The sequence below is a fragment of the Dermacentor silvarum genome, chromosome 1, assembly GCF_013339745.2.
Source record: "Dermacentor silvarum isolate Dsil-2018 chromosome 1, BIME_Dsil_1.4, whole genome shotgun sequence".
Classification (NCBI taxonomy): Eukaryota; Metazoa; Arthropoda; class Arachnida; order Ixodida; family Ixodidae; genus Dermacentor; species Dermacentor silvarum.
In genome coordinates, this window is record NC_051154.1 from 394,872,810 (window position 1) to 394,882,525 (window position 9,716).

The window sequence follows — 9,716 nt, forward strand, 5'->3', positions numbered from 1 at the left end:
CCTTTTCGAGGCGTCTTGGACTAGGACGATTGTTTTAGCTTGCTTTGAAGGGATGTGGCAGATTTGTCCATCATAATCTTTGAAAATTCTTGACATTGACTCGCTCATGCCTCATGCATAGGGAGAGCCGCCCGTTTCCTTGTTCTCATCGGCCTGATGACACGCTTTTCTTTCAGTCTTATAAACTGGCCATGGTAGCCATTACTGACCAAATCCTGCGCCACTCTCTTCAACTCAGCTCTGCGTGGCATCAGTAGTCGAGCACAATCGGAATGCACGGGTGAACAGTGTAGAGGCAACAGATCGTTTGTGTCTAACGGGATGGGCCGAATCAAAGTGCAGATATTTCCCTGTGTGCGTAGGCTTCCGATAAACGCTTGTTGAAAGGCCGGATGCAGTACGCATGACTTCAACGTCAAGGAAAGCCAGGCGACCATTAACTTCTTCTTCAACGGTGAATTCTATTGTGCTTTGGAAAGAGTTCAAGTGCTGCAGAAAAGGTACGACGTCTTTGCGGCAGATAATGGAAAAACAATCGTCGACATACCGCAGGAACAATTTTGGAGCGGGCTGGAATGTCGTGAGGGCTTTCCAAAGCACAATAGAATTCACCGTTGAAAAAGAAGTTAATGGTCGCCTGGCTTTACTTGACGTTGAAGTCATGCGTACTGCATCCAGCCTTTCAACAAGCATTTATCAGAAGCCTACGCACACAGGGAAATATCTGCACTTTTATTCGGCCCATCCCGTTGGACACAAACGATCTGTTGCCTCTACACTGTTCACCCGTGCATTCCGATCGTGCTCGACTACTGACGCACGCAGAGCTGAGTTGAAGAGAGTAACGCAGGATTTGGTCAGCAATGGCTACCCTAGCCATTTTATAAAGACTGAAGAAAAGCGTGCCGCTGAACCCCCATCAGGCCGATGAGAACAAGGAAACGGGCGGCTCTCCCCTATGCACGAAGCGTGAACGAGTCAATGTCAAGAATTTTCAAAGATTATGATGTACAAATCTGCCATGTCCCTTCAAGCAAGCTAAAACAACAACTCGTCCGAGTCAAAGACTGCCTCGAAAAAGAAAAATATCCCGGCATCATCTACAAAATTCCATGCCAGGACTACCAGGCGTGCTACGTAGGCGAGACGGGAAACTTTAAAAGAAGGCTACAGCAGCACCGCAATGATGTAGCCAAAGGACACACGGTTTCCAGCGCCCTAGCAGAGCATCATGAGAAGACTGGTCACAGTATTAACTGGCATTCGGCTTTCATCATCAAAAGAGAGAAGAAATATCCCGATAGCTTCTTGAATCATTTTGCATACTACAATCTACGACTAACACAATAAACCGGACACGGGGCCCCCTCCCTGAGTTGTACGCAAGGGCCTTACGTCTTCCAACGCATATATAATAAAGATCACCATGCATTCGTTCATTGTGAACAAGGCACCCGTAGTGGGTGCCAAAACGTCAATCTGTTGTTTTTGTGTTCTTCAGTTGGCGAGTGTACGTTTATTCAGCCATGTTCTTTCCTCGCCAGACAAGTTTTCGTCAAACCCTAGATTTCATCACACAAGTGACATTACCATAATAAAGGATTAGTCCACCAATTATGTTTTCTCGCGCTGTTTTGGAGACCTGCGTCACTACGAGCGCAGTGCACCATCTAACTTATAGTAGAAGTACAATTTCATTTTATATAGTTATTTCTTCTGTGTGGCAGCAATTTTTTTATGGGCTTGGAAGACGCAGCGAAAATGGCCATCTCCACAAGCACCGAGATCGCTTTATGGCGGCTTAGTTAGAGGAGCCATCAAGCTAGTCTCGCACAGAACTGTTTCTTCATGCCCACTATCCCACTGCTGTCATTTCTGCACACTCTTAATTTTACTACCACCAGCAAATGCAGATGATCTGCAAACACTTCTCGTACATTTGTATGCATTGAGAGCAAGCATAGTTGTGCTTTCATGGGACACTGTTCTACACAGGAAATTGTGGCAATAGTGTTAAGCAACAATAAACACAACTAAAACATTTATGTGAGACAAAAATACCAGAGCAAGCATATTACCAGGGTCAGATTTTCTACTTGGCCACTCCAGCCAATCAAAAGTGGCTGCAGTAGAGTGCTGTAAACTGACCCCTTTTCATTTATTTTGGTATGTCTGTGGTGTAGCAAGCCAATGACAACAGCACCAAAGGGGCGTCATGTGCTCGGCCACTTGCGGAAAGCAACATGCGATCATGATGCTGCATGGCACAGCTGATTGACATAAGCTGCCTGCATACATAATTTATAAGAAGCCACTGCCGGCTTAAGAAGCCTTTCCCAGAAATGCTGCCACACAGGCAAATGCGAACAGGCGAATGACGAGTGCCACGTTTGACTAGTGGATTAGGATCACATGGCAACGTCACCCAAGAACTGTCTCCTTGTCCTTGATATGTACTGTGGGCACCTTACTGACAGCATGAAGGCTGTGCTCTCCCAAGCTTGATGGACATCGCTATTATACCAGGTGGCATGATGGACCAGCCTCAGCCACTTGACGTCTGTATCAACAAGCATTTTGAGGATGGATTGCCTGCGGAAATACTTCGCGATCTGGCCGAGTGATAAAGCGTATAAGCTAACAGCAACAGGTTGTACTAAATGCACATAACTAACACAAGTGGCGAGCTGGGTCACTGCAGCATGGGACACACCATGAAGCTTGATTGCATGCTTTCAAGGAGTGCAGCATCTAAAGTGCACTAAATGGCACCAAAAATTGTCTGCTCTTTTATGCTGACAACGATAAGAAGGTAAGCAACAAGGCTAGCAGCAACAACACTGCATGGGCTGGGACGGGTCGTGACTAATAAATGCTGTTCGCGTTTTATGTCTGTTGCCCTAACTTGTCCGGCTTACATTCAAGAAAAACACTTTTTTCACCGGCTTCAGACCTTCAGGTGCTGGCTTAGGAGTGAGACCGGCCTAGATTTGAATAAATATGGTACTCGGCCATATCGAAAGAGCATAATGTAACCATTACACATTGCCGGGGTATATAAACCAAAAATGTCTGTCAGGAACATTGTGTGGGACATACCACACACTGGTACCTTGCAAACATGACCTGTACAATGACGCTGCAATAATACATAGGTAATTATTTCTGCCTACACTCAAGGAACTCGGGTACAGTCAAACCTCATTAATACGTACCCGCTTAATGTGTAATTGCAGTTTAAATGTAGTCGCGAAGATTCCCCCACCCAGCCCCCATTGAACCCCATGCCTGACCGCTTAAGCCGTAGTCACTCATTTGCCATCAAATGGTTATTGCATACTATTTTCCTCCTAGTTCTACACGCACAGGCACAAATTCGGCAAAATTTCATGCACTGAAAAATGAAAGGTGAAATCGGTTGTACAATATTGTAAAATGTAGCATTTCTCAAATTTTTAGAAGGCATTTTTTCTCTTAAAAAGGGAAACCATACGACTTATATCCTTTATGTTTGTATATACTATGTAATAATAGTTACGTGTCCATGTTTCGTTTATGTTGCTTCACAGATACATTCAAATTTGAGAAAAAGCACTCCGCATGAAAATGTAGCCTTCACCAGTTGGTCTTTGGTAGCTTTTTCTGGTAAACTGTTAGATTCTGTTAAAAACAAAATTCAGTTGCATGCTTTTGAATGGCGTGCCCACCATATCTATTTGGTCAAGAAAAAAAAGTGAAATATACAACCGGCTTCGATCTCGTGAAATTTCTGACATGACCGGGCATGAATCAATGTTAGCATGAGTAGGCGTCAGTGACATCATAAGAGCAAATGTGAAAAAGTGCAAACGGTTGCAAATCTATGATGATGAGTGCCTATAGGCTCAAATGAATGGACCTTTTTCCAATTCAGCTATGCACATGGGCATGCCCCAGCTGCATTACATGCCGCGCCGCCATTATCACAGGGCAGGTGTGCGAAGTGAGTGCGTGAACCCTTGCATGATCCGCGGCAATTTCCTGAGCTTGAGTTGCTGATCAATAATTTTTCTCGTGTTCTGGGCAAGAATATTGGTTAAAGGAAACACTTAGCTGTTTGTGGGAAAGACTGCAAGCACTTTTGTCGATGAAAAGACTCTGTGAACTAACGCTCGAGCGATAGGCGCAGCGTTTGCGACAAAACTCATGCAGGCACTTTCTGTACCGTCGATTGCACAAACCGGCGTGGAATGGTGAACATTGTACTGAAGTGGAGCGCACGGTCAAATTAAAAAAAAATACCCCATGTTATCAGTGAGTTATCACGCAATTCTTGCTGAGTGAGGTAAGCCTGCGTTCTGGTAACAGCATGATGCTGGCGCTGTGATTATTGGACTTCTCGCCTTACGACCGACTCGGAAGTCACGGCGATGTTTTAATCTACGGGTATGTATACCGCACGGATTTTACCATTGGCATAAGAATGTGCTACCGCATGCAAGCGGAAATAGCTGTACGGTTACATGGGGCCAAACGAAAAGAAGAATCTCGCCACACAGCCGATCAGAATGCATCGTTCGAGGCCAAAGCGACACACGCGTGGTGCCGCATTATGCAAAACTCGCGAGTCTTACTTTTTGCAGGCAAATGAAGCTTTATGCACCTGACAAAACAACGTGTTGCGTCCACTTACATTCTGCTTAGCCCCCCGTACTGTGTTGCGTTCACTTAGTCCCCAGTACCATGCCATATACGATACATATCTCGATATAAAACAACACTTGCCCTGCAGTGCACTCGCAGTATGTGTGCAGAAGTTTTGCATGTTGTTTGTTCATCATGGTGAGCTGCTTGCATGCCCGCTCTTGAGGGCAAGCTCGTACGCACGTGCATGCGTCTGTTGACCGCCTCCTTCAAGTCGAGCCACTCAAAACGATGGTCGAGTTTATCCTGAAGAAAGTCCTGCCACGGCGCGTTTCACGCTCACACATGCCTTCGCCAGTTGAGTCAAAGTACTGACCAAGCTGCTGAAGAACAAAAGCCGGCGCATCTCTCAAATCTTGGTTACAAATGGCCTGCACATCGCATCAGCATGCTGCCATTGCATCAGTAAATGTAAAATGTGTTATTGCTACATGTGAGCAAATACATGCGCGCTAGAGCAGGACAATGAGAAGCTGCTTCAGCAACACAAGCGACAGAAGAAAAAAAAAGCAGGGACAGCCGTCGCAAGAGACTGCTTGGTCAAACGCTACCATGCTTTGCGTAGAGGCGAGAAGTGGTGGGAGCGTGTGTGTGTTGCCCGTCAAATTTAGTTGAAGTGATGGCCGCTAGAGGGGTCGCTTACTGGAAAAAGGTCCATTTGTAAGGTAGTGGCGGTGAGTAAGCACTGCTGAGCGTGGACGAATATCAGTGAGTGTGAAGTACTGCACAACTAGAAAAAATTGGTGCTTGAAACTGAACAGTGCTGTACAAAAAATGTACTCTTACCATGCTCCTGTGACAAAGGTGCCATAGAGGCCATGGCAGTTATAATTCCTGTAAAAATTACACAATAAGATGAACACAGACATGGAAGTGCAATTTGAAGTCATAGAAAGCCACACACAAATGTCTTCATGCACAAATATGCACTACATTGTGTCCACTGCAGAGCTCACTTCCTTTGCAAAAAGATGCAATGCTCTTGTAAGGCCTTCAACAAGCCTTAAGTATAAACCGCATGCACGCGATCTTGCACGCAACAGCGACAAGTGACGTGACGGAGATGGCTGTCGCATTCGCTCGTCGCCTACAAGTCGTACCACACGCGAGCGATGACTTTGAGCGCTGTTTCCCCGGTGTTGCTGGTATGAGGGCAGCAAATACGCGCCGTAACTGGTGTGACGCATGCTCTATTAGTTTAACTTGATATGTTTTACTGTAAAGAGCACCATAAATATTTCTTAAGGTCTTGCACTAGGTTCTTTGTGCGTATCAAAATTGAGTCATTCGCTTGTTCCGTGCGACAATCGGTTGTACTTGACTGATGTACATCCTGTTCTGGCTTCGCGCTATTGGCTAGTCGCTCATAGAAAGTCGTTCCGGCGACGAGTTGTAGATTACCAGAACCAAGCGATCAAGCGACAAGAACGAGTGATCAGTTTGCGCGACGGCTTGTTCCGTCGCTCGTCGCCGTCGCGCACAAAATCGCTCGCATGCGGTTTGGGCTTGGGTAAAAAATACTAGCATGTAGCGCCATTTTTTTTATATAGAGCACAGCCACATGACACAAATCAGTAACAACATATAAATCTAAAATCTTGTCAACTTTCAGTTGCCATACCTTTGGTGCTCTTGCCCTTTTCTAAGGACAGATTTCTGAGCCTTTTCGACGTGTGCAGCACCATTTCTTCAGTTTCTGCATTGCATTTAACAAGGCATTACAAAGCTGACACTGCCGACAGGCAGCAATGTTAGGTGATAAACATTCAAGTGTCATAATAACAAATCAGGCCAGAATATCAGTTCCTCTGGTCTCCCCCTGGCATTACTCTCGTTTCATCCTTTCATGAATGCAAAGCATTTGCAAGCGTGGCTCCCACGTCCACTACACGACAGATACCCGTTCATGCAGCAGACAGGTTCTCATGTGGCATATGTTTTTCCATCAGACTAAATATGGAGCCGCTTAACATTTACGCCCAAAATTATGTGTCCAAAACCAAAATTCTGCTGCTAACTGCCAAAAGCACACATTTGCGCCGATGGCCCCTCCTGCGAAGCAGTGTCTACCTTGAGCGTCCGCGGCAGTGCGTGCTGCACCCCCTCCCCATTTCATAACGCCGACCCTTCCAGACATATCGCAGACTGCCCGAGACTCTAATCAAAGGAGAGATACGTCTCGAGCAGCCAGGCCTAAACCCCAAAGTCACGCTACGAGATTGCGCCGGACATTTGCTTACTGCACAATGAGCGGGACAAAGCACATGCCGGTGAAGATTAAATCGTTCGAAATGTTAGTCGTATAAACATTTAAGGTGTGCTTATTAACGAATGAGTAGAACTTACCAGCCATGTGCAGCACTCTGTCGCATCGCCGTTCCACCACACGTCGTAGAGGACAATTGGATCGAAATCCACGACATTCTCTGGGTTAAAGTTTTGCACTGCGGTGTGCCTGACAACCGCAGTGGTCATGTCCACTTCATATTCAACGAATACAAGCATCTCGAGCTTAACACAGTGCAACGCAGTCGTTCTCGCTTAGATGACAGCTGTGGCTATGGCCGTGGATTCTATGGATGCGGATTGGCATGCGACTTCGACTGCCACCACTGCATCACCCAAACCAAACCAAAACAGAAAAGAAAAATACTACTAAAGCAATGCCGTACAACAGTAGTGGGTGGAAGCATAGAGCAAGATAAAAAAAACTTTTTTTTTTCAAGTTGTTTCCTTCCTCCATGGGTGGAAGGTACAAAGTTGTACAGTTGTACAGATAAGAAATGTTGAGAACTGCATCAGGCTTAAGCATTCTTAAAATGACATCCCAACTCATGAGAGTAATTATGAATTCGACATCGATCGTTTGTGTGTTTTGTATACGTGGTCAATGAACACGATTGTTGGCGTTCATTCATTTTGCCCACCGCGTCATGTAGAGTGGCATGATCAGATTTCTCTGAGCGCAATAAAAAAATTTTCAGCGCACGCAAACTCGCACAACACAGACACAGATGCACATGCGCGCGGGCCGCGATTTTGTAGCGATTCCGTCTCCGATGATATTCCTTTTTGCACTTTTCGCGCTTTGTCAGGGGTCAGAGCGACGCCCCGCCCGCGTTATCAAAGCGATCAGGGCCGCGATTTTGTATCAATGCATTATGACTTATTCTACTCTATTCTTATCATCCACCGCTCACGGCCGGCTGATCCCGTTGATAATGCGAGCGGACCGTCGCTCCGTCCACTGAAAAAGCACGATAAGCGTGTAAAGACATTATTACATTAAAGGCATCGCTACCAAATACCGGCCTAACCGGCCATGAGCGGTGGATGATAAGAGGGGCATATGATCGAGCGGAAGGCATCGCTACAAAATCGTGGCCCTGCAGTAATCAAAAAGAGTTTTGGAAGTGAGCGTTTGCGTTGTAACTTCTCTGCCTGGGCATGCACGTTAGGTTTATCGCTCTGTCATGCATTGTCAAGCAGCTGACCGCGTCTATTAGCCTGGATAATATATATATATATATATACACGAAGGCCAAGAGCGCGCGGCCAATGCGGCTTACAGAAAAAAAAAAAAAAAAAAAACATGCTTTTCATGCCGCAGCAATGCAGCACACGCATCGTTAACGTAGGAGCTGATCAATTACATATCTGCACATGGATATTATTATGCAAAATGACACCGCCGAAACAAGGAAACCTTAAACAGCTTGTTTCTATTTAGAAACGGTGATCATGCATACAAACTAATTAACAAAAGACTGCACATTTCTGCCCAAGTAATAAATGAAGAGGAATTACAAGCTTAATTGTAATTGCACCGAAGCTGCATGTGACACATTGGGCGCTGAAATACAGATCATAAGCACAAGGTTTCTCAACAACCAGAATCACAACCGAAGCAGAGCATTATAGCGGGGATTAACTGGCCGCGGTGGGGCAGAACTCAGCATAGCAAGTTAGTGGTGGCTGGATATTTCTTTAATAGTTTTTAGTATTTTACTAGTTGTAACAATTAACGTACCATTATTTCTTATTATATTGGAGTGCAGTTGCCGCGACACCACACGCCTCAAGAACACGGAAGCGGCAATGGGGACACCAAAACCACAATCCAGACTGGTCCATGGGTTGGGGCTCGCCGAGGCCCCTACTCATGGACCTACTTGCTTCCAACTTTGATCCCCCCGCTGCCCCTTGGGTGCCCTAGAGATGCTGTGCTGCCTGCTTTATATAATGTCAAGTGTTCTCCTAAGGCCTCTATTTGCCATTTACATATATGCCCTCTTGGAGCAGTACTTGTAAAAAAATCCAGTCTATTGTTGCGACGAAAAGAGCACCCCGCAACGAAAAAAGCTGCCCACGACTTCTGCAACGCCACTCAGATCCTTGCCGAGTAAATATAGCATAGGTACGACATGGTTTACTTAACGTGTAGATTGTGCGTGCCACTTCTAGGAATGTGCGCCACACGAAATTATGGTAGCATTGCCACTAAATATGCAATGACATCGATCATGGTTGACTCTATGGTAGGATCAGTTCACATGGCACAAAAATTCATCTAGCCATTTTCTTGTCTGGCATGTGTGTGTGCTTCTTAATTAATGAGCAAGCATGAGTAAAATTAAGATATAGTATCTCTCTCTATTGCAATATCCGAAAACCATCTTCTCCGCTGTTGTGTTTCTCTAGCTTGTTTATATCGCATCTTGTGCTAGCAAAATAAAACTTGCGAAGAAACAGAAACACAAAGCACATTTTCCCTTTCGCCATCCCATAAGCAAAAACATTTAATCAATCAATAAATCAATCAATGGTATATGCATGCATTCCTTGTTTCTTGATATGTATGCCTCTGCACTCCATGTCAGTTTTCTAAATCCTTTATTTATAAGGTTATTTAAAATGAACAACTTATCAGTTCGTCATTTTTCTGAATGCTTTCACGGCTTTCCGCAACTTTACAAGCTTTCACGGCAACCGATGTACAATAACATCCTTGCGTATGAGGCATTTGGCTGTAA

At 45.2% G+C, this 9,716-nt stretch overlaps 1 long non-coding RNA gene across 1 annotated transcript; it reads right to left on the minus strand.

Annotated features, from left to right (window-relative positions):
• Positions 1 to 5,469: 5,469 nt before the first annotated feature.
• On the minus strand, positions 5,470 to 7,320 carry LOC125942499 (uncharacterized). The gene is made up of 3 exons (XR_007465158.1): positions 7,030 to 7,320; positions 6,305 to 6,379; positions 5,470 to 5,517 (listed from the first exon to the last, which is right to left on the minus strand). It is a non-coding gene; the product is annotated as an uncharacterized LOC125942499 (long non-coding RNA).
• Positions 7,321 to 9,716: the final 2,396 nt, after the last annotated feature.